The sequence below is a fragment of the Hyla sarda genome, unplaced genomic scaffold (assembly GCF_029499605.1).
Source record: "Hyla sarda isolate aHylSar1 unplaced genomic scaffold, aHylSar1.hap1 scaffold_653, whole genome shotgun sequence".
Taxonomy (NCBI): domain Eukaryota; kingdom Metazoa; phylum Chordata; class Amphibia; order Anura; family Hylidae; genus Hyla; species Hyla sarda.
In genome coordinates, this window is record NW_026610668.1 from 26,109 (window position 1) to 51,264 (window position 25,156).

General features: G+C 46.0%; 11 non-coding genes across 11 annotated transcripts; all 11 read left to right on the forward strand.

Annotated features, from left to right (window-relative positions):
- The first annotated feature begins 1,077 nt into the window (after window positions 1–1,077).
- LOC130342601 (U2 spliceosomal RNA) lies at window positions 1,078–1,268 on the forward strand. Its single transcript, XR_008882213.1, has one exon. It is a non-coding gene; the product is annotated as a U2 spliceosomal RNA (small nuclear RNA).
- A 2,088-nt stretch (window positions 1,269–3,356) lies between these two features.
- Window positions 3,357–3,547, forward strand: LOC130342602 (U2 spliceosomal RNA). The gene has a single exon (XR_008882215.1). It is a non-coding gene; the product is annotated as a U2 spliceosomal RNA (small nuclear RNA).
- A 2,086-nt stretch (window positions 3,548–5,633) lies between these two features.
- On the forward strand, window positions 5,634–5,824 carry LOC130342603 (U2 spliceosomal RNA). The gene has a single exon (XR_008882216.1). It is a non-coding gene; the product is annotated as a U2 spliceosomal RNA (small nuclear RNA).
- A 2,097-nt stretch (window positions 5,825–7,921) lies between these two features.
- Window positions 7,922–8,112, forward strand: LOC130342578 (U2 spliceosomal RNA). Its single transcript, XR_008882192.1, has one exon. It is a non-coding gene; the product is annotated as a U2 spliceosomal RNA (small nuclear RNA).
- A 2,102-nt stretch (window positions 8,113–10,214) lies between these two features.
- On the forward strand, window positions 10,215–10,405 carry LOC130342604 (U2 spliceosomal RNA). Its single transcript, XR_008882217.1, has one exon. It is a non-coding gene; the product is annotated as a U2 spliceosomal RNA (small nuclear RNA).
- Window positions 10,406–12,489: 2,084 nt separating this feature from the next.
- Window positions 12,490–12,680, forward strand: LOC130342605 (U2 spliceosomal RNA). Its single transcript, XR_008882218.1, has one exon. It is a non-coding gene; the product is annotated as a U2 spliceosomal RNA (small nuclear RNA).
- A 2,089-nt stretch (window positions 12,681–14,769) lies between these two features.
- LOC130342608 (U2 spliceosomal RNA) lies at window positions 14,770–14,960 on the forward strand. The gene has a single exon (XR_008882220.1). It is a non-coding gene; the product is annotated as a U2 spliceosomal RNA (small nuclear RNA).
- Window positions 14,961–17,050: 2,090 nt separating this feature from the next.
- LOC130342609 (U2 spliceosomal RNA) lies at window positions 17,051–17,241 on the forward strand. The gene has a single exon (XR_008882221.1). It is a non-coding gene; the product is annotated as a U2 spliceosomal RNA (small nuclear RNA).
- A 2,093-nt stretch (window positions 17,242–19,334) lies between these two features.
- Window positions 19,335–19,525, forward strand: LOC130342610 (U2 spliceosomal RNA). Its single transcript, XR_008882222.1, has one exon. It is a non-coding gene; the product is annotated as a U2 spliceosomal RNA (small nuclear RNA).
- A 2,091-nt stretch (window positions 19,526–21,616) lies between these two features.
- LOC130342573 (U2 spliceosomal RNA) lies at window positions 21,617–21,807 on the forward strand. Its single transcript, XR_008882188.1, has one exon. It is a non-coding gene; the product is annotated as a U2 spliceosomal RNA (small nuclear RNA).
- A 2,084-nt stretch (window positions 21,808–23,891) lies between these two features.
- Window positions 23,892–24,082, forward strand: LOC130342611 (U2 spliceosomal RNA). The gene has a single exon (XR_008882223.1). It is a non-coding gene; the product is annotated as a U2 spliceosomal RNA (small nuclear RNA).
- Window positions 24,083–25,156: the final 1,074 nt, after the last annotated feature.

A 25,156-nucleotide genomic window follows, 5' to 3' on the forward strand; every position in this document is an offset into this window, starting at 1 on the left:
GGGTATGCATTAGACGAAAAAAAAGAAGAAAAAGAAGAATAATACGCCCAGAAAAGAGGCGAAAAGGAGAAAAACGTAAAAAAACGTGAAAAAAAAGTAAGAGGAAGAGAAGGGAAAAAAAGGTGGAAATGGGTTTAAAAGTGATTTCGGCGGAGAAATATATATATATATATATATATATATATATATATATATATATATATATGCGCACACACACACATAGATATAAACGTATTCTCCGTTGAGATATTGCAGCCGCTGCTGTGTCCAGGCCCAGGAGCCTTAGCACTGTGCTGTGATGTCACTCAATACCACTGACATCACTAGGTGTAAACAACATCTCTCCTTTGCTGTGTATGTGACTATGGAGCTGTTTGGTGATGTCGTCTATTACGGCCTTCATAGAAGCAACAGGAGATTGTTGCATCCATCTTGAACCCTCAGAACTACAGTGCTATGATGTCACTCACTTCCACAGGCCTTGCAGAGTGTAAACAACAACAACCCAGCTTTGTTGTGTATGTAACCAAAGGGATTTGTGATGTCACCTAGAACCTTCACAGCAGCGACAGCTTTATGAGGAGCATCAGCACTGCTCTGCCTGAGCAGAACCATCACCGCCATAGGTTGTCAAATAACCCGGATTTAACCCACACAGGTAAGTCCAATGGGGTGCAGGCATGTCCTCTATGCTTACAGCTTCCCGTGGGTGTTGGTTTGATACCGTTTGGGGACAGCCAAGGAGGCATCTGCAGGCAACAAAGGTAGGTGTGTGCTTGTGTGTGTGTTTCCTATGCAGATCCTAAGCCCAGTGTCACATGCAAGTAGGAGGAGTAAGAAGGGTTCCTGGCAAATCCGGGTTATGGATTGCATTTAAAAAGGCCCCGTGGGAGTGCAATGGGCCCCTGTCTTGCTGCTTAGCAATAATGGTATGGGTTTAGGTTCTGCTGTGTGTACTGGTGGTTGACTGCCCCCCAGCCCAGAGTGTGCATGGAAAATTGTCTGGCAGCCTCCCTGACAGCAAGCAGTGATAGTGCCCATGAAGGGGACCTTGTTGGGCCCGCCCCTTTCACGGTTATCGCTTCTCGGCCTTTTGGCTAAGATCAAGTGTAGTATCTGTTCTTATCAGTTTAATATCTGATACGTCCCCTATCTGGGGACCATATATTAAATGGATTTTTGAGAACGGGGGCCGATTTCGAAGCTTGCTTCCGTCGCCCTATGCATTGACCCGATATGGCAGTATCTTCGGGTACAGTGCACCACCCCCTTACAGGGTTAAAAAGAAAGATTCCTACTTTCATTGCTACCTGCTTGCTGGCTAGCCAGCTAGCCAGCCCTGTGGGCCTTGCTGCTGCTGCAGCCAAAAAACAAAAGGTGGTGCTGCTGCTGCTTCTTCTGCTTCTGCTTGTGTCTGGCCCCTGTTGGAGCGTCCAGGCACAGGACTTCTGCTGCTGCTGACTAAATGGCCTCCTTAATTGGATCATTTGAGTAGCCAGCACACCTGTGCAGGTAGGGCATGACATGATAGGCAGCTGCCTTGATAGCGGGTGGGTGCTGAATGTTCCTAATTGACAAAATAAGATTAATGCTTATGAAGAAATATAAAATCTCATCCCTTCCCCAATATCGCGCCACACCCCTACCCCTTAATTCCCTGGTTGAACGTGATGGACATATGTCTTTTTTCGACCGTACTAACTATGTAACTATGTAACATAACATGGGGGGGGGGGTCTCCTGGCTGTTCACACAGGTGTGTCATTGCTGTACATTGACCATGCATTGCTTCTGTGGTATTGCAAAGGCAAAGACAAATGCTTCCAGCCATCCATTGCACTAATGGATTGGTCATCAGCTGGCTGTCTATGTCCCGCATCAATATAGACCAAAGTACAGAGGGTTAGGCTATGCTATTGTGCACCTACCTGATGCATCAGAAGGTGCGAGGCCCTTGCTAAATTCTGTGCACAGACTTTGAGATCTATGCTTTAGACTGTATCTAAACCTGCTCCAACATGGACTGACATTCTGGCCTACTTTCAGCCGATGCGACTTGTCTGTCGCTGAACAGTCGCTTTTTATGTATTCAGCACCTATGTATAATGTTGTAAAAATGCTCTAGAAGCTAAAGTCGCAGAAATGTCACACATATTTGGCCTGCAACTTTCTGTGCGACAAATTCAGACAGGAAAAATCAGTATAAATCCTTAGAAAATTATCCCCCAGTGTCTCCATCTGCTGGCGGTATTGAATAAGCATTGCTGCACTGATGGGGTATGCATTAGACGAAAAAAAAGAAGAAAAAGAAGAATAATACGCCCAGAAAAGAGGCGAAAAGGAGAAAAACGTAAAAAAACGTGAAAAAAAAGTAAGAGGAAGAGAAGGGAAAAAAAGGTGGAAATGGGTTTAAAAGTGATTTCGGCGGAGAAATATATATATATATATATATATATATATATATATATATATATATATATATATGCGCACACACACACATAGATATAAACGTATTCTCCGTTGAGATATTGCAGCCGCTGCTGTGTCCAGGCCCAGGAGCCTTAGCACTGTGCTGTGATGTCACTCAATACCACTGACATCACTAGGTGTAAACAACATCTCTCCTTTGCTGTGTATGTGACTATGGAGCTGTTTGGTGATGTCGTCTATTACGGCCTTCATAGAAGCAACAGGAGATTGTTGCATCCATCTTGAACCCTCAGAACTACAGTACTATGATGTCACTCACTTCCACAGGCCTTGCAGAGTGTAAACAACAACAACCCAGCTTTGTTGTGTATGTAACCAAAGGGATTTGTGATGTCACCTAGAACCTTCACAGCAGCGACAGCTTTATGAGGAGCATCAGCACTGCTCTGCCTGAGCAGAACCATCACCGCCATAGGTTGTCAAATAACCCGGATTTAACCCACACAGGTAAGTCCAATGGGGTGCAGGCATGTCCTCTATGCTTACAGCTTCCCGTGGGTGTTGGTTTGATACCGTTTGGGGACAGCCAAGGAGGCATCTGCAGGCAACAAAGGTAGGTGTGTGCTTGTGTGTGTGTTTCCTATGCAGATCCTAAGCCCAGTGTCACATGCAAGTAGGAGGAGTAAGAAGGGTTCCTGGCAAATCCGGGTTATGGATTGCATTTAAAAAGGCCCCGTGGGAGTGCAATGGGCCCCTGTCTTGCTGCTTAGCAATAATGGTATGGGTTTAGGTTCTGCTGTGTGTACTGGTGGTTGACTGCCCCCCAGCCCAGAGTGTGCATGGAAAATTGTCTGGCAGCCTCCCTGACAGCAAGCAGTGATAGTGCCCATGAAGGGGACCTTGTTGGGCCCGCCCCTTTCACGGTTATCGCTTCTCGGCCTTTTGGCTAAGATCAAGTGTAGTATCTGTTCTTATCAGTTTAATATCTGATACGTCCCCTATCTGGGGACCATATATTAAATGGATTTTTGAGAACGGGGGCCGATTTCGAAGCTTGCTTCCGTCGCCCTATGCATTGACCCGATATGGCAGTATCTTCGGGTACAGTGCACCACCCCCTTACAGGGTTAAAAAGAAAGATTCCTACTTTCATTGCTACCTGCTTGCTGGCTAGCCAGCTAGCCAGCCCTGTGGGCCTTGCTGCTGCTGCAGCCAAAAAACAAAAGGTGGTGCTGCTGCTGCTTCTGCTGCTTCTGCTTCTGCTTGTGTCTGGCCCCTGTTGGAGCGTCCAGGCACAGGACTTCTGCTGCTGCTGACTAAATGGCCTCCTTAATTGGATCATTTGAGTAGCCAGCACACCTGTGCAGGTAGGGCATGACATGATAGGCAGCTGCCTTGATAGCGGGTGGGTGCTGAATGTTCCTAATTGACAAAATAAGATTAATGCTTATGAAGAAATATAAAATCTCATCCCTTCCCCAATATCGCGCCACACCCCTACCCCTTAATTCCCTGGTTGAACGTGATGGACATATGTCTTTTTTCGACCGTACTAACTATGTAACTATGTAACATAACATGGGGGGGGGGGTCTCCTGGCTGTTCACACAGGTGTGTCATTGCTGTACATTGACCATGCATTGCTTCTGTGGTATTGCAAAGGCAAAGACAAATGCTTCCAGCCATCCATTGCACTAATGGATTGGTCATCAGCTGGCTGTCTATGTCCCGCATCAATATAGACCAAAGTACAGAGGGTTAGGCTATGCTATTGTGCACCTACCTGATGCATCAGAAGGTGCGAGGCCCTTGCTAAATTCTGTGCACAGACTTTGAGATCTATGCTTTAGACTGTATCTAAACCTGCTCCAACATGGACTGACATTCTGGCCTACTTTCAGCCGATGCGACTTGTCTGTCGCTGAACAGTCGCTTTTTATGTATTCAGCACCTATGTATAATGTTGTAAAAATGCTCTAGAAGCTAAAGTCGCAGAAATGTCACACATATTTGGCCTGCAACTTTCTGTGCGACAAATTCAGACAGGAAAAATCAGTATAAATCCTTAGAAAATTATCCCCCAGTGTCTCCATCTGCTGGCGGTATTGAATAAGCATTGCTGCACTGATGGGGTATGCATTAGACGAAAAAAAAGAAGAAAAAGAAGAATAATACGCCCAGAAAAGAGGCGAAAAGGAGAAAAACGTAAAAAAACGTGAAAAAAAAGTAAGAGGAAGAGAAGGGAAAAAAAGGTGGAAATGGGTTTAAAAGTGATTTCGGCGGAGAAATATATATATATATATATATATATATATATATATATATATATATGCGCACACACACACATAGATATAAACGTATTCTCCGTTGAGATATTGCAGCCGCTGCTGTGTCCAGGCCCAGGAGCCTTAGCACTGTGCTGTGATGTCACTCAATACCACTGACATCACTAGGTGTAAACAACATCTCTCCTTTGCTGTGTATGTGACTATGGAGCTGTTTGGTGATGTCGTCTATTACGGCCTTCATAGAAGCAACAGGAGATTGTTGCATCCATCTTGAACCCTCAGAACTACAGTGCTATGATGTCACTCACTTCCACAGGCCTTGCAGAGTGTAAACAACAACAACCCAGCTTTGTTGTGTATGTAACCAAAGGGATTTGTGATGTCACCTAGAACCTTCACAGCAGCGACAGCTTTATGAGGAGCATCAGCACTGCTCTGCCTGAGCAGAACCATCACCGCCATAGGTTGTCAAATAACCCGGATTTAACCCACACAGGTAAGTCCAATGGGGTGCAGGCATGTCCTCTATGCTTACAGCTTCCCGTGGGTGTTGGTTTGATACCGTTTGGGGACAGCCAAGGAGGCATCTGCAGGCAACAAAGGTAGGTGTGTGCTTTTGTGTGTGTTTCCTATGCAGATCCTAAGCCCAGTGTCACATGCAAGTAGGAGGAGTAAGAAGGGTTCCTGGCAAATCCGGGTTATGGATTGCATTTAAAAAGGCCCCGTGGGAGTGCAATGGGCCCCTGTCTTGCTGCTTAGCAATAATGGTATGGGTTTAGGTTCTGCTGTGTGTACTGGTGGTTGGCTGCCCCCCAGCCCAGAGTGTGCATGGAAAATTGTCTGGCAGCCTCCCTGACAGCAAGCAGTGATAGTGCCCATGAAGGGGACCTTGTTGGGCCCGCCCCTTTCACGGTTATCGCTTCTCGGCCTTTTGGCTAAGATCAAGTGTAGTATCTGTTCTTATCAGTTTAATATCTGATACGTCCCCTATCTGGGGACCATATATTAAATGGATTTTTGAGAACGGGGGCCGATTTCGAAGCTTGCTTCCGTCGCCCTATGCATTGACCCGATATGGCAGTATCTTCGGGTACAGTGCACCACCCCCTTACAGGGTTAAAAAGAAAGATTCCTACTTTCATTGCTACCTGCTTGCTGGCTAGCCAGCTAGCCAGCCCTGTGGGCCTTGCTGCTGCTGCAGCCAAAAAACAAAAGGTGGTGCTGCTGCTGCTTCTGCTGCTTCTGCTTCTGCTTGTGTCTGGCCCCTGTTGGAGCGTCCAGGCACAGGACTTCTGCTGCTGCTGACTAAATGGCCTCCTTAATTGGATCATTTGAGTAGCCAGCACACCTGTGCAGGTAGGGCATGACATGATAGGCAGCTGCCTTGATAGCGGGTGGGTGCTGAATGTTCCTAATTGACAAAATAAGATTAATGCTTATGAAGAAATATAAAATCTCATCCCTTCCCCAATATCGCGCCACACCCCTACCCCTTAATTCCCTGGTTGAACGTGATGGACATATGTCTTTTTTCGACCGTACTAACTATGTAACTATGTAACATAACATGGGGGGGGGGGGTCTCCTGGCTGTTCACACAGGTGTGTCATTGCTGTACATTGACCATGCATTGCTTCTGTGGTATTGCAAAGGCAAAGACAAATGCTTCCAGCCATCCATTGCACTAATGGATTGGTCATCAGCTGGCTGTCTATGTCCCGCATCAATATAGACCAAAGTACAGAGGGTTAGGCTATGCTATTGTGCACCTACCTGATGCATCAGAAGGTGCGAGGCCCTTGCTAAATTCTGTGCACAGACTTTGAGATCTATGCTTTAGACTGTATCTAAACCTGCTCCAACATGGACTGACATTCTGGCCTACTTTCAGCCGATGCGACTTGTCTGTCGCTGAACAGTCGCTTTTTATGTATTCAGCACCTATGTATAATGTTGTAAAAATGCTCTAGAAGCTAAAGTCGCAGAAATGTCACACATATTTGGCCTGCAACTTTCTGTGCGACAAATTCAGACAGGAAAAATCAGTATAAATCCTTAGAAAATTATCCCCCAGTGTCTCCATCTGCTGGCGGTATTGAATAAGCATTGCTGCACTGATGGGGTATGCATTAGACGAAAAAAAAGAAGAAAAAGAAGAATAATACGCCCAGAAAAGAGGCGAAAAGGAGAAAAACGTAAAAAAACGTGAAAAAAAAGTAAGAGGAAGAGAAGGGAAAAAAAGGTGGAAATGGGTTTAAAAGTGATTTCGGCGGAGAAATATATATATATATATATATATATATATATATATATATATATATATATATATATGCGCACACACACACATAGATATAAACGTATTCTCCGTTGAGATATTGCAGCCGCTGCTGTGTCCAGGCCCAGGAGCCTTAGCACTGTGCTGTGATGTCACTCAATACCACTGACATCACTAGGTGTAAACAACATCTCTCCTTTGCTGTGTATGTGACTATGGAGCTGTTTGGTGATGTCGTCTATTACGGCCTTCATAGAAGCAACAGGAGATTGTTGCATCCATCTTGAACCCTCAGAACTACAGTGCTATGATGTCACTCACTTCCACAGGCCTTGCAGAGTGTAAACAACAACAACCCAGCTTTGTTGTGTATGTAACCAAAGGGATTTGTGATGTCACCTAGAACCTTCACAGCAGCGACAGCTTTATGAGGAGCATCAGCACTGCTCTGCCTGAGCAGAACCATCACCGCCATAGGTTGTCAAATAACCCGGATTTAACCCACACAGGTAAGTCCAATGGGGTGCAGGCATGTCCTCTATGCTTACAGCTTCCCGTGGGTGTTGGTTTGATACCGTTTGGGGACAGCCAAGGAGGCATCTGCAGGCAACAAAGGTAGGTGTGTGCTTGTGTGTGTGTTTCCTATGCAGATCCTAAGCCCAGTGTCACATGCAAGTAGGAGGAGTAAGAAGGGTTCCTGGCAAATCCGGGTTATGGATTGCATTTAAAAAGGCCCCGTGGGAGTGCAATGGGCCCCTGTCTTGCTGCTTAGCAATAATGGTATGGGTTTAGGTTCTGCTGTGTGTACTGGTGGTTGACTGCCCCCCAGCCCAGAGTGTGCATGGAAAATTGTCTGGCAGCCTCCCTGACAGCAAGCAGTGATAGTGCCCATGAAGGGGACCTTGTTGGGCCCGCCCCTTTCACGGTTATCGCTTCTCGGCCTTTTGGCTAAGATCAAGTGTAGTATCTGTTCTTATCAGTTTAATATCTGATACGTCCCCTATCTGGGGACCATATATTAAATGGATTTTTGAGAACGGGGGCCGATTTCGAAGCTTGCTTCCGTCGCCCTATGCATTGACCCGATATGGCAGTATCTTTGGGTACAGTGCACCACCCCCTTACAGGGTTAAAAAGAAAGATTCCTACTTTCATTGCTACCTGCTTGCTGGCTAGCCAGCTAGCCAGCCCTGTGGGCCTTGCTGCTGCTGCAGCCAAAAAACAAAAGGTGGTGCTGCTGCTGCTTCTGCTGCTTCTGCTTCTGCTTGTGTCTGGCCCCTGTTGGAGCGTCCAGGCACAGGACTTCTGCTGCTGCTGACTAGATGGCCTCCTTAATTGGATCATTTGAGTAGCCAGCACACCTGTGCAGGTAGGGCATGACATGATAGGCAGCTGCCTTGATAGCGGGTGGGTGCTGAATGTTCCTAATTGACAAAATAAGATTAATGCTTATGAAGAAATATAAAATCTCATCCCTTCCCCAATATCGCGCCACACCCCTACCCCTTAATTCCCTGGTTGAACGTGATGGACATATGTCTTTTTTCGACCGTACTAACTATGTAACTATGTAACATAACATGGGGGGGGGGGGGTCTCCTGGCTGTTCACACAGGTGTGTCATTGCTGTACATTGACCATGCATTGCTTCTGTGGTATTGCAAAGGCAAAGACAAATGCTTCCAGCCATCCATTGCACTAATGGATTGGTCATCAGCTGGCTGTCTATGTCCCGCATCAATATAGACCAAAGTACAGAGGGTTAGGCTATGCTATTGTGCACCTACCTGATGCATCAGAAGGTGCGAGGCCCTTGCTAAATTCTGTGCACAGACTTTGAGATCTATGCTTTAGACTGTATCTAAACCTGCTCCAACATGGACTGACATTCTGGCCTACTTTCAGCCGATGCGACTTGTCTGTCGCTGAACAGTCGCTTTTTATGTATTCAGCACCTATGTATAATGTTGTAAAAATGCTCTAGAAGCTAAAGTCGCAGAAATGTCACACATATTTGGCCTGCAACTTTCTGTGCGACAAATTCAGACAGGAAAAATCAGTATAAATCCTTAGAAAATTATCCCCCAGTGTCTCCATCTGCTGGCGGTATTGAATAAGCATTGCTGCACTGATGGGGTATGCATTAGACGAAAAAAAAGAAGAAAAAGAAGAATAATACGCCCAGAAAAGAGGCGAAAAGGAGAAAAACGTAAAAAAACGTGAAAAAAAAGTAAGAGGAAGAGAAGGGAAAAAAAGGTGGAAATGGGTTTAAAAGTGATTTCGGCGGAGAAATATATATATATATATATATATATATATATATATATATATATATATATATATATATATGCGCACACACACACATAGATATAAACGTATTCTCCGTTGAGATATTGCAGCCGCTGCTGTGTCCAGGCCCAGGAGCCTTAGCACTGTGCTGTGATGTCACTCAATACCACTGACATCACTAGGTGTAAACAACATCTCTCCTTTGCTGTGTATGTGACTATGGAGCTGTTTGGTGATGTCGTCTATTACGGCCTTCATAGAAGCAACAGGAGATTGTTGCATCCATCTTGAACCCTCAGAACTACAGTGCTATGATGTCACTCACTTCCACAGGCCTTGCAGAGTGTAAACAACAACAACCCAGCTTTGTTGTGTATGTAACCAAAGGGATTTGTGATGTCACCTAGAACCTTCACAGCAGCGACAGCTTTATGAGGAGCATCAGCACTGCTCTGCCTGAGCAGAACCATCACCGCCATAGGTTGTCAAATAACCCGGATTTAACCCACACAGGTAAGTCCAATGGGGTGCAGGCATGTCCTCTATGCTTACAGCTTCCCGTGGGTGTTGGTTTGATACCGTTTGGGGACAGCCAAGGAGGCATCTGCAGGCAACAAAGGTAGGTGTGTGCTTGTGTGTGTGTTTCCTATGCAGATCCTAAGCCCAGTGTCACATGCAAGTAGGAGGAGTAAGAAGGGTTCCTGGCAAATCCGGGTTATGGATTGCATTTAAAAAGGCCCCGTGGGAGTGCAATGGGCCCCTGTCTTGCTGCTTAGCAATAATGGTATGGGTTTAGGTTCTGCTGTGTGTACTGGTGGTTGACTGCCCCCCAGCCCAGAGTGTGCATGGAAAATTGTCTGGCAGCCTCCCTGACAGCAAGCAGTGATAGTGCCCATGAAGGGGACCTTGTTGGGCCCGCCCCTTTCACGGTTATCGCTTCTCGGCCTTTTGGCTAAGATCAAGTGTAGTATCTGTTCTTATCAGTTTAATATCTGATACGTCCCCTATCTGGGGACCATATATTAAATGGATTTTTGAGAACGGGGGCCGATTTCGAAGCTTGCTTCCGTCGCCCTATGCATTGACCCGATATGGCAGTATCTTCGGGTACAGTGCACCACCCCCTTACAGGGTTAAAAAGAAAGATTCCTACTTTCATTGCTACCTGCTTGCTGGCTAGCCAGCTAGCCAGCCCTGTGGGCCTTGCTGCTGCTGCAGCCAAAAAACAAAAGGTGGTGCTGCTGCTGCTTCTGCTGCTTCTGCTTCTGCTTGTGTCTGGCCCCTGTTGGAGCGTCCAGGCACAGGACTTCTGCTGCTGCTGACTAAATGGCCTCCTTAATTGGATCATTTGAGTAGCCAGCACACCTGTGCAGGTAGGGCATGACATGATAGGCAGCTGCCTTGATAGCGGGTGGGTGCTGAATGTTCCTAATTGACAAAATAAGATTAATGCTTATGAAGAAATATAAAATCTCATCCCTTCCCCAATATCGCGCCACACCCCTACCCCTTAATTCCCTGGTTGAACGTGATGGACATATGTCTTTTTTCGACCGTACTAACTATGTAACTATGTAACATAACATGGGGGGGGGGGTCTCCTGGCTGTTCACACAGGTGTGTCATTGCTGTACATTGACCATGCATTGCTTCTGTGGTATTGCAAAGGCAAAGACAAATGCTTCCAGCCATCCATTGCACTAATGGATTGGTCATCAGCTGGCTGTCTATGTCCCGCATCAATATAGACCAAAGTACAGAGGGTTAGGCTATGCTATTGTGCACCTACCTGATGCATCAGAAGGTGCGAGGCCCTTGCTAAATTCTGTGCACAGACTTTGAGATCTATGCTTTAGACTGTATCTAAACCTGCTCCAACATGGACTGACATTCTGGCCTACTTTCAGCCGATGCGACTTGTCTGTCGCTGAACAGTCGCTTTTTATGTATTCAGCACCTATGTATAATGTTGTAAAAATGCTCTAGAAGCTAAAGTCGCAGAAATGTCACACATATTTGGCCTGCAACTTTCTGTGCGACAAATTCAGACAGGAAAAATCAGTATAAATCCTTAGAAAATTATCCCCCAGTGTCTCCATCTGCTGGCGGTATTGAATAAGCATTGCTGCACTGATGGGGTATGCATTAGACGAAAAAAAAGAAGAAAAAGAAGAATAATACGCCCAGAAAAGAGGCGAAAAGGAGAAAAACGTAAAAAAACGTGAAAAAAAAGTAAGAGGAAGAGAAGGGAAAAAAAGGTGGAAATGGGTTTAAAAGTGATTTCGGCGGAGAAATATATATATATATATATATATATATATATATATATATATATGCGCACACACACACATAGATATAAACGTATTCTCCGTTGAGATATTGCAGCCGCTGCTGTGTCCAGGCCCAGGAGCCTTAGCACTGTGCTGTGATGTCACTCAATACCACTGACATCACTAGGTGTAAACAACATCTCTCCTTTGCTGTGTATGTGACTATGGAGCTGTTTGGTGATGTCGTCTATTACGGCCTTCATAGAAGCAACAGGAGATTGTTGCATCCATCTTGAACCCTCAGAACTACAGTGCTATGATGTCACTCACTTCCACAGGCCTTGCAGAGTGTAAACAACAACAACCCAGCTTTGTTGTGTATGTAACCAAAGGGATTTGTGATGTCACCTAGAACCTTCACAGCAGCGACAGCTTTATGAGGAGCATCAGCACTGCTCTGCCTGAGCAGAACCATCACCGCCATAGGTTGTCAAATAACCCGGATTTAACCCACACAGGTAAGTCCAATGGGGTGCAGGCATGTCCTCTATGCTTACAGCTTCCCGTGGGTGTTGGTTTGATACCGTTTGGGGACAGCCAAGGAGGCATCTGCAGGCAACAAAGGTAGGTGTGTGCTTGTGTGTGTGTTTCCTATGCAGATCCTAAGCCCAGTGTCACATGCAAGTAGGAGGAGTAAGAAGGGTTCCTGGCAAATCCGGGTTATGGATTGCATTTAAAAAGGCCCCGTGGGAGTGCAATGGGCCCCTGTCTTGCTGCTTAGCAATAATGGTATGGGTTTAGGTTCTGCTGTGTGTACTGGTGGTTGACTGCCCCCCAGCCCAGAGTGTGCATGGAAAATTGTCTGGCAGCCTCCCTGACAGCAAGCAGTGATAGTGCCCATGAAGGGGACCTTGTTGGGCCCGCCCCTTTCACGGTTATCGCTTCTCGGCCTTTTGGCTAAGATCAAGTGTAGTATCTGTTCTTATCAGTTTAATATCTGATACGTCCCCTATCTGGGGACCATATATTAAATGGATTTTTGAGAACGGGGGCCGATTTCGAAGCTTGCTTCCGTCGCCCTATGCATTGACCCGATATGGCAGTATCTTCGGGTACAGTGCACCACCCCCTTACAGGGTTAAAAAGAAAGATTCCTACTTTCATTGCTACCTGCTTGCTGGCTAGCCAGCTAGCCAGCCCTGTGGGCCTTGCTGCTGCTGCAGCCAAAAAACAAAAGGTGGTGCTGCTGCTGCTTCTGCTGCTTCTGCTTCTGCTTGTGTCTGGCCCCTGTTGGAGCGTCCAGGCACAGGACTTCTGCTGCTGCTGACTAAATGGCCTCCTTAATTGGATCATTTGAGTAGCCAGCACACCTGTGCAGGTAGGGCATGACATGATAGGCAGCTGCCTTGATAGCGGGTGGGTGCTGAATGTTCCTAATTGACAAAATAAGATTAATGCTTATGAAGAAATATAAAATCTCATCCCTTCCCCAATATCGCGCCACACCCCTACCCCTTAATTCCCTGGTTGAACGTGATGGACATATGTCTTTTTTCGACCGTACTAACTATGTAACTATGTAACATAACATGGGGGGGGGGGTCTCCTGGCTGTTCACACAGGTGTGTCATTGCTGTACATTGACCATGCATTGCTTCTGTGGTATTGCAAAGGCAAAGACAAATGCTTCCAGCCATCCATTGCACTAATGGATTGGTCATCAGCTGGCTGTCTATGTCCCGCATCAATATAGACCAAAGTACAGAGGGTTAGGCTATGCTATTGTGCACCTACCTGATGCATCAGAAGGTGCGAGGCCCTTGCTAAATTCTGTGCACAGACTTTGAGATCTATGCTTTAGACTGTATCTAAACCTGCTCCAACATGGACTGACATTCTGGCCTACTTTCAGCCGATGCGACTTGTCTGTCGCTGAACAGTCGCTTTTTATGTATTCAGCACCTATGTATAATGTTGTAAAAATGCTCTAGAAGCTAAAGTCGCAGAAATGTCACACATATTTGGCCTGCAACTTTCTGTGCGACAAATTCAGACAGGAAAAATCAGTATAAATCCTTAGAAAATTATCCCCCAGTGTCTCCATCTGCTGGCGGTATTGAATAAGCATTGCTGCACTGATGGGGTATGCATTAGACGAAAAAAAAGAAGAAAAAGAAGAATAATACGCCCAGAAAAGAGGCGAAAAGGAGAAAAACGTAAAAAAAACGTGAAAAAAAAGTAAGAGGAAGAGAAGGGAAAAAAAGGTGGAAATGGGTTTAAAAGTGATTTTGGCGGATAAATATATATATATATATATATATATATATATATATATATATATATATGCGCACACACACACATAGATATAAACGTATTCTCCGTTGAGATATTGCAGCCGCTGCTGTGTCCAGGCCCAGGAGCCTTAGCACTGTGCTGTGATGTCACTCAATACCACTGACATCACTAGGTGTAAACAACATCTCTCCTTTGCTGTGTATGTGACTATGGAGCTGTTTGGTGATGTCGTCTATTATGGCCTTCATAGAAGCAACAGGAGATTGTTGCATCCATCTTGAACCCTCAGAACTACAGTGCTATGATGTCACTCACTTCCACAGGCCTTGCAGAGTGTAAACAACAACAACCCAGCTTTGTTGTGTATGTAACCAAAGGGATTTGTGATGTCACCTAGAACCTTCACAGCAGCGACAGCTTTATGAGGAGCATCAGCACTGCTCTGCCTGAGCAGAACCATCACCGCCATAGGTTGTCAAATAACCCGGATTTAACCCACACAGGTAAGTCCAATGGGGTGCAGGCATGTCCTCTATGCTTACAGCTTCCCGTGGGTGTTGGTTTGATACCGTTTGGGGACAGCCAAGGAGGCATCTGCAGGCAACAAAGGTAGGTGTGTGCTTGTGTGTGTGTTTCCTATGCAGATCCTAAGCCCAGTGTCACATGCAAGTAGGAGGAGTAAGAAGGGTTCCTGGCAAATCCGGGTTATGGATTGCATTTAAAAAGGCCCCGTGGGAGTGCAATGGGCCCCTGTCTTGCTGCTTAGCAATAATGGTATGGGTTTAGGTTCTGCTGTGTGTACTGGTGGTTGACTGCCCCCCAGCCCAGAGTGTGCATGGAAAATTGTCTGGCAGCCTCCCTGACAGCAAGCAGTGATAGTGCCCATGAAGGGGACCTTGTTGGGCCCGCCCCTTTCACGGTTATCGCTTCTCGGCCTTTTGGCTAAGATCAAGTGTAGTATCTGTTCTTATCAGTTTAATATCTGATACGTCCCCTATCTGGGGACCATATATTAAATGGATTTTTGAGAACGGGGGCCGATTTCGAAGCTTGCTTCCGTCGCCCTATGCATTGACCCGATATGGCAGTATCTTCGGGTACAGTGCACCACCCCCTTACAGGGTTAAAAAGAAAGATTCCTACTTTCATTGCTACCTGCTTGCTGGCTAGCCAGCTAGCCAGCCCTGTGGGCCTTGCTGCTGCTGCTGCAGCCAAAAAACAAAAGGTGGTGCTGCTGCTGCTTCTGCTGCTTCTGCTTCTGCTTGTGTCTGGCCCCTGTTGGAGCGTCCAGGCACAGGACTTCTGCTGCTGCTGACTAAATGGCCTCCTTAATTGGATCATTTGAGTAGCCAGCACACCTGTGCAGGTAGGGCATGACATGATAGGCAGCTGCCTTGATAGCGGGTGGGTGCTGAATGTTCCTAATTGACAAAATAAGATTAATGCTTATGAAGAAATATAAAATCTCATCCCTTCCCCAATATCGCGCCACACCCCTACCCCTTAATTCCCTGGTTGAACGTGATGGACATATGTCTTTTTTCGACCGTACTAACTATGTAACTATGTAACATAACATGGGGGGGGGGGTCTCCTGGCTGTTCACACAGGTGTGTCATTGCTGTACATTGACCATGCATTGCTTCTGTGGTATTGCAAAGGCAAAGACAAATGCTTCCAGCCATCCATTGCACTAATGGATTGGTCATCAGCTGGCTGTCTATGTCCCGCATCAATATAGACCAAAGTACAGAGGGTTAGGCTATGCTATTGTGCACCTACCTGATGCATCAGAAGGTGCGAGGCCCTTGCTAAATTCTGTGCACAGACTTTGAGATCTATGCTTTAGACTGTATCTAAACCTGCTCCAACATGGACTGACATTCTGGCCTACTTTCAGCCGATGCGACTTGTCTGTCGCTGAACAGTCGCTTTTTATGTATTCAGCACCTATGTATAATGTTGTAAAAATGCTCTAGAAGCTAAAGTCGCAGAAATGTCACACATATTTGGCCTGCAACTTTCTGTGCGACAAATTCAGACAGGAAAAATCAGTATAAATCCTTAGAAAATTATCCCCCAGTGTCTCCATCTGCTGGCGGTATTGAATAAGCATTGCTGCACTGATGGGGTATGCATTAGACGAAAAAAAAGAAGAAAAAGAAGAATAATACGCCCAGAAAAGAGGCGAAAAGGAGAAAAACGTAAAAAAACGTGAAAAAAAAGTAAGAGGAAGAGAAGGGAAAAAAAGGTGGAAATAGGTTTAAAAGTGATTTCGGCGGAGAATATATATATATATATATATATATATATATATATATATATATATATGCGCACACACACACATAGATATAAACGTATTCTCCGTTGAGATATTGCAGCCGCTGCTGTGTCCAGGCCCAGGAGCCTTAGCACTGTGCTGTGATGTCACTCAATACCACTGACATCACTAGGTGTAAACAACATCTCTCCTTTGCTGTGTATGTGACTATGGAGCTGTTTGGTGATGTCGTCTATTACGGCCTTCATAGAAGCAACAGGAGATTGTTGCATCCATCTTGAACCCTCAGAACTACAGTGCTATGATGTCACTCACTTCCACAGGCCTTGCAGAGTGTAAACAACAACAACCCAGCTTTGTTGTGTATGTAACCAAAGGGATTTGTGATGTCACCTAGAACCTTCACAGCAGCGACAGCTTTATGAGGAGCATCAGCACTGCTCTGCCTGAGCAGAACCATCACCGCCATAGGTTGTCAAATAACCCGGATTTAACCCACACAGGTAAGTCCAATGGGGTGCAGGCATGTCCTCTATGCTTACAGCTTCCCGTGGGTGTTGGTTTGATACCGTTTGGGGACAGCCAAGGAGGCATCTGCAGGCAACAAAGGTAGGTGTGTGCTTGTGTGTGTGTTTCCTATGCAGATCCTAAGCCCAGTGTCACATGCAAGTAGGAGGAGTAAGAAGGGTTCCTGGCAAATCCGGGTTATGGATTGCATTTAAAAAGGCCCCGTGGGAGTGCAATGGGCCCCTGTCTTGCTGCTTAGCAATAATGGTATGGGTTTAGGTTCTGCTGTGTGTACTGGTGGTTGACTGCCCCCCAGCCCAGAGTGTGCATGGAAAATTGTCTGGCAGCCTCCCTGACAGCAAGCAGTGATAGTGCCCATGAAGGGGACCTTGTTGGGCCCGCCCCTTTCACGGTTATCGCTTCTCGGCCTTTTGGCTAAGATCAAGTGTAGTATCTGTTCTTATCAGTTTAATATCTGATACGTCCCCTATCTGGGGACCATATATTAAATGGATTTTTGAGAACGGGGGCCGATTTCGAAGCTTGCTTCCGTCGCCCTATGCATTGACCCGATATGGCAGTATCTTCGGGTACAGTGCACCACCCCCTTACAGGGTTAAAAAGAAAGATTCCTACTTTCATTGCTACCTGCTTGCTGGCTAGCCAGCTAGCCAGCCCTGTGGGCCTTGCTGCTGCTGCAGCCAAAAAACAAAAGGTGGTGCTGCTGCTGCTTCTGCTGCTTCTGCTTCTGCTTGTGTCTGGCCCCTGTTGGAGCGTCCAGGCACAGGACTTCTGCTGCTGCTGACTAAATGGCCTCCTTAATTGGATCATTTGAGTAGCCAGCACACCTGTGCAGGTAGGGCATGACATGATAGGCAGCTGCCTTGATAGCGGGTGGGTGCTGAATGTTCCTAATTGACAAAATAAGATTAATGCTTATGAAGAAATATAAAATCTCATCCCTTCCCCAATATCGCGCCACACCCCTACCCCTTAATTCCCTGGTTGAACGTGATGGACATATGTCTTTTTTCGACCGTACTAACTATGTAACTATGTAACATAACATGGGGGGGGGGGTCTCCTGGCTGTTCACACAGGTGTGTCATTGCTGTACATTGACCATGCATTGCTTCTGTGGTATTGCAAAGGCAAAGACAAATGCTTCCAGCCATCCATTGCACTAATGGATTGGTCATCAGCTGGCTGTCTATGTCCCGCATCAATATAGACCAAAGTACAGAGGGTTAGGCTATGCTATTGTGCACCTACCTGATGCATCAGAAGGTGCGAGGCCCTTGCTAAATTCTGTGCACAGACTTTGAGATCTATGCTTTAGGACTGTATCTAAACCTGCTCCAACATGGACTGACATTCTGGCCTACTTTCAGCCGATGCGACTTGTCTGTCGCTGAACAGTCGCTTTTTATGTATTCAGCACCTATGTATAATGTTGTAAAAATGCTCTAGAAGCTAAAGTCGCAGAAATGTCACACATATTTGGCCTGCAACTTTCTGTGCGACAAATTCAGACAGGAAAAATCAGTATAAATCCTTAGAAAATTATCCCCCAGTGTCTCCATCTGCTGGCGGTATTGAATAAGCATTGCTGCACTGATGGGGTATGCATTAGACGAAAAAAAAGAAGAAAAAGAAGAATAATACGCCCAGAAAAGAGGCGAAAAGGAGAAAAACGTAAAAAAACGTGAAAAAAAAGTAAGAGGAAGAGAAGGGAAAAAAAGGTGGAAATGGGTTTAAAAGTGATTTCGGCGGAGAAATATATATATATATATATATATATATATATATATATATATATATATATATGCGCACACACACACATAGATATAAACGTATTCTCCGTTGAGATATTGCAGCCGCTGCTGTGTCCAGGCCCAGGAGCCTTAGCACTGTGCTGTGATGTCACTCAATACCACTGACATCACTAGGTGTAAACAACATCTCTCCTTTGCTGTGTATGTGACTATGGAGCTGTTTGGTGATGTCGTCTATTACGGCCTTCATAGAAGCAACAGGAGATTGTTGCATCCATCTTGAACCCTCAGAACTACAGTGCTATGATGTCACTCACTTCCACAGGCCTTGCAGAGTGTAAACAACAACAACCCAGCTTTGTTGTGTATGTAACCAAAGGGATTTGTGATGTCACCTAGAACCTTCACAGCAGCGACAGCTTTATGAGGAGCATCAGCACTGCTCTGCCTGAGCAGAACCATCACCGCCATAGGTTGTCAAATAACCCGGATTTAACCCACACAGGTAAGTCCAATGGGGTGCAGGCATGTCCTCTATGCTTACAGCTTCCCGTGGGTGTTGGTTTGATACCGTTTGGGGACAGCCAAGGAGGCATCTGCAGGCAACAAAGGTAGGTGTGTGCTTGTGTGTGTGTTTCCTATGCAGATCCTAAGCCCAGTGTCACATGCAAGTAGGAGGAGTAAGAAGGGTTCCTGGCAAATCCGGGTTATGGATTGCATTTAAAAAGGCCCCGTGGGAGTGCAATGGGCCCCTGTCTTGCTGCTTAGCAATAATGGTATGGGTTTAGGTTCTGCTGTGTGTACTGGTGGTTGACTGCCCCCCAGCCCAGAGTGTGCATGGAAAATTGTCTGGCAGCCTCCCTGACAGCAAGCAGTGATAGTGCCCATGAAGGGGACCTTGTTGGGCCCGCCCCTTTCACGGTTATCGCTTCTCGGCCTTTTGGCTAAGATCAAGTGTAGTATCTGTTCTTATCAGTTTAATATCTGATACGTCCCCTATCTGGGGACCATATATTAAATGGATTTTTGAGAACGGGGGCCGATTTCGAAGCTTGCTTCCGTCGCCCTATGCATTGACCCGATATGGCAGTATCTTCGGGTACAGTGCACCACCCCCTTACAGGGTTAAAAAGAAAGATTCCTACTTTCATTGCTACCTGCTTGCTGGCTAGCCAGCTAGCCAGCCCTGTGGGCCTTGCTGCTGCTGCAGCCAAAAAACAAAAGGTGGTGCTGCTGCTGCTTCTGCTGCTTCTGCTTTCTGCTTGTGTCTGGCCCCTGTTGGAGCGTCCAGGCACAGGACTTCTGCTGCTGCTGACTAAATGGCCTCCTTAATTGGATCATTTGAGTAGCCAGCACACCTGTGCAGGTAGGGCATGACATGATAGGCAGCTGCCTTGATAGCGGGTGGGTGCTGAATGTTCCTAATTGACAAAATAAGATTAATGCTTATGAAGAAATATAAAATCTCATCCCTTCCCCAATATCGCGCCACACCCCTACCCCTTAATTCCCTGGTTGAACGTGATGGACATATGTCTTTTTTCGACCGTACTAACTATGTAACTATGTAACATAACATGGGGGGGGGGGTCTCCTGGCTGTTCACACAGGTGTGTCATTGCTGTACATTGACCATGCATTGCTTCTGTGGTATTGCAAAGGCAAAGACAAATGCTTCCAGCCATCCATTGCACTAATGGATTGGTCATCAGCTGGCTGTCTATGTCCCGCATCAATATAGACCAAAGTACAGAGGGTTAGGCTATGCTATTGTGCACCTACCTGATGCATCAGAAGGTGCGAGGCCCTTGCTAAATTCTGTGCACAGACTTTGAGATCTATGCTTTAGACTGTATCTAAACCTGCTCCAACATGGACTGACATTCTGGCCTACTTTCAGCCGATGCGACTTGTCTGTCGCTGAACAGTCGCTTTTTATGTATTCAGCACCTATGTATAATGTTGTAAAAATGCTCTAGAAGCTAAAGTCGCAGAAATGTCACACATATTTGGCCTGCAACTTTCTGTGCGACAAATTCAGACAGGAAAAATCAGTATAAATCCTTAGAAAATTATCCCCCAGTGTCTCCATCTGCTGGCGGTATTGAATAAGCATTGCTGCACTGATGGGGTATGCATTAGACGAAAAAAAAGAAGAAAAAGAAGAATAATACGCCCAGAAAAGAGGCGAAAAGGAGAAAAACGTAAAAAAACGTGAAAAAAAAGTAAGAGGAAGAGAAGGGAAAAAAAGGTGGAAATGGGTTTAAAAGTGATTTCGGCGGAGAAATATATATATATATATATATATATATATATATATATATATATATATATGCGCACACACACACATAGATATAAACGTATTCTCCGTTGAGATATTGCAGCCGCTGCTGTGTCCAGGCCCAGGAGCCTTAGCACTGTGCTGTGATGTCACTCAATACCACTGACATCACTAGGTGTAAACAACATCTCTCCTTTGCTGTGTATGTGACTATGGAGCTGTTTGGTGATGTCGTCTATTACGGCCTTCATAGAAGCAACAGGAGATTGTTGCATCCATCTTGAACCCTCAGAACTACAGTGCTATGATGTCACTCACTTCCACAGGCCTTGCAGAGTGTAAACAACAACAACCCAGCTTTGTTGTGTATGTAACCAAAGGGATTTGTGATGTCACCTAGAACCTTCACAGCAGCGACAGCTTTATGAGGAGCATCAGCACTGCTCTGCCTGAGCAGAACCATCACCGCCATAGGTTGTCAAATAACCCGGATTTAACCCACACAGGTAAGTCCAATGGGGTGCAGGCATGTCCTCTATGCTTACAGCTTCCCGTGGGTGTTGGTTTGATACCGTTTGGGGACAGCCAAGGAGGCATCTGCAGGCAACAAAGGTAGGTGTGTGCTTGTGTGTGTGTTTCCTATGCAGATCCTAAGCCCAGTGTCACATGCAAGTAGGAGGAGTAAGAAGGGTTCCTGGCAAATCCGGGTTATGGATTGCATTTAAAAAGGCCCCGTGGGAGTGCAATGGGCCCCTGTCTTGCTGCTTAGCAATAATGGTATGGGTTTAGGTTCTGCTGTGTGTACTGGTGGTTGACTGCCCCCCAGCCCAGAGTGTGCATGGAAAATTGTCTGGCAGCCTCCCTGACAGCAAGCAGTGATAGTGCCCATGAAGGGGACCTTGTTGGGCCCGCCCCTTTCACGGTTATCGCTTCTCGGCCTTTTGGCTAAGATCAAGTGTAGTATCTGTTCTTATCAGTTTAATATCTGATACGTTCCCTATCTGGGGACCATATATTAAATGGATTTTTGAGAACGGGGGCCGATTTCGAAGCTTGCTTCCGTCGCCCTATGCATTGACCCGATATGGCAGTATCTTCGGGTACAGTGCACCACCCCCTTACAGGGTTAAAAAGAAAGATTCCTACTTTCATTGCTACCTGCTTGCTGGCTAGCCAGCTAGCCAGCCCTGTGGGCCTTGCTGCTGCTGCAGCCAAAAAACAAAAGGTGGTGCTGCTGCTGCTTCTGCTGCTTCTGCTTCTGCTTGTGTCTGGCCCCTGTTGGAGCGTCCAGGCACAGGACTTCTGCTGCTGCTGACTAAATGGCCTCCTTAATTGGATCATTTGAGTAGCCAGCACACCTGTGCAGGTAGGGCATGACATGATAGGCAGCTGCCTTGATAGCGGGTGGGTGCTGAATGTTCCTAATTGACAAAATAAGATTAATGCTTATGAAGAAATATAAAATCTCATCCCTTCCCCAATATCGCGCCACACCCCTACCCCTTAATTCCCTGGTTGAACGTGATGGACATATGTCTTTTTTCGACCGTACTAACTATGTAACTATGTAACATAACATGGGGGGGGGGGTCTCCTGGCTGTTCACACAGGTGTGTCATTGCTGTACATTGACCATGCATTGCTTCTGTGGTATTGCAAAGGCAAAGACAAATGCTTCCAGCCATCCATTGCACTAATGGATTGGTCATCAGCTGGCTGTCTATGTCCCGCATCAATATAGACCAAAGTACAGAGGGTTAGGCTATGCTATTGTGCACCTACCTGATGCATCAGAAGGTGCGAGGCCCTTGCTAAATTCTGTGCACAGACTTTGAGATCTATGCTTTAGACTGTATCTAAACCTGCTCCAACATGGACTGACATTCTGGCCTACTTTCAGCCGATGCGACTTGTCTGTCGCTGAACAGTCGCTTTTTATGTATTCAGCACCTATGTATAATGTTGTAAAAATGCTCTAGAAGCTAAAGTCGCAGAAATGTCACACATATTTGGCCTGCAACTTTCTGTGCGACAAATTCAGACAGGAAAAATCAGTATAAATCCTTAGAAAATTATCCCCCAGTGTCTCCATCTGCTGGCGGTATTGAATAAGCATTGCTGCACTGATGGGGTATGCATTAGACGAAAAAAAAGAAGAAAAAGAAGAATAATACGCCCAGAAAAGAGGCGAAAAGGAGAAAAACGTAAAAAAACGTGAAAAAAAAGTAAGAGGAAGAGAAGGGAAAAAAAGGTGGAAATGGGTTTAAAAGTGATTTCGGCGGAGAAATATATATATATATATATATATATATATATATATATATATATGCGCACACACACACATAGATATAAACGTATTCTCCGTTGAGATATTGCAGCCGCTGCTGTGTCCAGGCCCAGGAGCCTTAGCACTGTGCTGTGATGTCACTCAATACCACTGACATCACTAGGTGTAAACAACATCTCTCCTTTGCTGTGTATGTGACTATGGAGCTGTTTGGTGATGTCGTCTATTACGGCCTTCATAGAAGCAACAGGAGATTGTTGCATCCATCTTGAACCCTCAGAACTACAGTGCTATGATGTCACTCACTTCCACAGGCCTTGCAGAGTGTAAACAACAACAACCCAGCTTTGTTGTGTATGTAACCAAAGGGATTTGTGATGTCACCTAGAACCTTCACAGCAGCGACAGCTTTATGAGGAGCATCAGCACTGCTCTGCCTGAGCAGAACCATCACCGCCATAGGTTGTCAAATAACCCGGATTTAACCCACACAGGTAAGTCCAATGGGGTGCAGGCATGTCCTCTATGCTTACAGCTTCCCGTGGGTGTTGGTTTGATACCGTTTGGGGACAGCCAAGGAGGCATCTGCAGGCAACAAAGGTAGGTGTGTGCTTGTGTGTGTGTTTCCTATGCAGATCCTAAGCCCAGTGTCACATGCAAGTAGGAGGAGTAAGAAGGGTTCCTGGCAAATCCGGGTTATGGATTGCATTTAAAAAGGCCCCGTGGGAGTGCAATGGGCCCCTGTCTTGCTGCTTAGCAATAATGGTATGGGTTTAGGTTCTGCTGTGTGTACTGGTGGTTGACTGCCCCCCAGCCCAGAGTGTGCATGGAAAATTGTCTGGCAGCCTCCCTGACAGCAAGCAGTGATAGTGCCCATGAAGGGGACCTTGTTGGGCCCGCCCCTTTCACGGTTATCGCTTCTCGGCCTTTTGGCTAAGATCAAGTGTAGTATCTGTTCTTATCAGTTTAATATCTGATACGTCCCCTATCTGGGGACCATATATTAAATGGATTTTTGAGAACGGGGGCCGATTTCGAAGCTTGCTTCCGTCGCCCTATGCATTGACCCGATATGGCAGTATCTTCGGGTACAGTGCACCACCCCCTTACAGGGTTAAAAAGAAAGATTCCTACTTTCATTGCTACCTGCTTGCTGGCTAGCCAGCTAGCCAGCCCTGTGGGCCTTGCTGCTGCTGCAGCCAAAAAACAAAAGGTGGTGCTGCTGCTGCTTCTGCTGCTTCTGCTTCTGCTTGTGTCTGGCCCCTGTTGGAGCGTCCAGGCACAGGACTTCTGCTGCTGCTGACTAAATGGCCTCCTTAATTGGATCATTTGAGTAGCCAGCACACCTGTGCAGGTAGGGCATGACATGATAGGCAGCTGCCTTGATAGCGGGTGGGTGCTGAATGTTCCTAATTGACAAAATAAGATTAATGCTTATGAAGAAATATAAAATCTCATCCCTTCCCCAATATCGCGCCACACCCCTACCCCTTAATTCCCTGGTTGAACGTGATGGACATATGTCTTTTTTCGACCGTACTAACTATGTAACTATGTAACATAACATGGGGGGGGGGGTCTCCTGGCTGTTCACACAGGTGTGTCATTGCTGTACATTGACCATGCATTGCTTCTGTGGTATTGCAAAGGCAAAGACAAATGCTTCCAGCCATCCATTGCACTAATGGATTGGTCATCAGCTGGCTGTCTATGTCCCGCATCAATATAGACCAAAGTACAGAGGGTTAGGCTATGCTATTGTGCACCTACCTGATGCATCAGAAGGTGCGAGGCCCTTGCTAAATTCTGTGCACAGACTTTGAGATCTATGCTTTAGACTGTATCTAAACCTGCTCCAACATGGACTGACATTCTGGCCTACTTTCAGCCGATGCGACTTGTCTGTCGCTGAACAGTCGCTTTTTATGTATTCAGCACCTATGTATAATGTTGTAAAAATGCTCTAGAAGCTAAAGTCGCAGAAATGTCACACATATTTGGCCTGCAACTTTCTGTGCGACAAATTCAGACAGGAAAAATCAGTATAAATCCTTAGAAAATTATCCCCCAGTGTCTCCATCTGCTGGCGGTATTGAATAAGCATTGCTGCACTGATGGGGTATGCATTAGACGAAAAAAAAGAAGAAAAAGAAGAATAATACGCCCAGAAAAGAGGCG